Below are 1,227 nucleotides of genomic sequence, written 5' to 3'. Positions count from 1 at the left end.
AAAGGAAAAATAATAAATAAAAGTGCAATTTATATTTAAAAGGAAAAGGCTCATCCATCTTCGAGTGTGCTGAACAGCGATGCTTTCCACATAGAAATCATGTTTCCCCAACTTGTTAAAAAATTATGCATTAAAAAAAAAAAAATCAAGGAAGACAATTTTTGTTTTCCCCTGCATCTCCCCATTTTTGCAAGAACATTTGTTAAAAGCTTAGTTCCTTTTAGCTGCGAGTATCAAATGTGTGTTCTCCAGGCTTTTCATCCATACCGTATGTATGCCATTTTTAACTATGCTAAATGCCCGTCACTCGTTAGCTGTAGCGTGGCCTCACGCGACGTGGATGCCGATTTCGCAGTAACGTAATTGTCAATTGCGGGGTGCCTCTTAAAAAGGCCAAAACCGTTACACCATGCAAAATGGGTAAGCAGGCACACATGCATACACACATGCATACACACATACATGCACACATACACATATGTGCATTACGGCACTCCAATCTCCCCCTCGCAATTTTCACTTTTTAAACAAATTGTACTCGGCTGTGCACGTCTTAAGTGGTCTACTCAACATCGATTGCAGCGACGCCATGGTCAACCTCTCTGCTGGCTTGGCAAAATCGCAAACTCGTCGCTCTCATGTGTTCACACCATTTTGAAGCATTCTTAAAAAATAAAAGAAATAATTTCACGCAGAAGCTCTCATTTTGGAAACGCCTCCAATTCTCGACCATTTTAACAAATGCGCAACGGTGTATGTCTTCACCACTTTTGCCTTTCCCCTGGTAGCAATCGAAGAGAAATTACAAATAAAAAAGAAAGGGCTGACAATGCGTGGGGTCTGTGACAGTGCCCCAATTTGATATACACACACATGCAAAAATTCGCCAATGCATCCTTTGCTGTTCTATAGCGAGAAAACAGACGAAACTGTGTGCAACTGTTTTTTTTTTTTTTCCTTCTAAACCCTGCAACGCGGTATGGCTGTTTGCATTTTTTTTTTTTTTTTTATCTAGCTAATTGGTCATAGCTATAACTAGCTACAAAACAGTGTGGGTTATATTTTACCTGAACAGCTATTCAAATTTGTTCATAAAAAAAAAACTTTTTTTTCTTTATTCTTAATTTTCATACCTATTTGTAGCTAAAATTTGCTTGAATGGGTCATATTTTTTGTCTTTAAACAGCCATCGGCGCGCAGCAGCCGTCTGTTTTGTGCCGTTGTAAG

This window comes from Plasmodium cynomolgi, chromosome 11, assembly GCF_000321355.1.
Source record: "Plasmodium cynomolgi strain B DNA, chromosome 11, whole genome shotgun sequence".
Lineage (NCBI taxonomy): Eukaryota > Apicomplexa > Aconoidasida > Haemosporida > Plasmodiidae > Plasmodium > Plasmodium cynomolgi.
The sequence above is the reverse complement of the archived record's forward strand: the minus strand, read 5'-3'. Positions refer to the sequence as shown.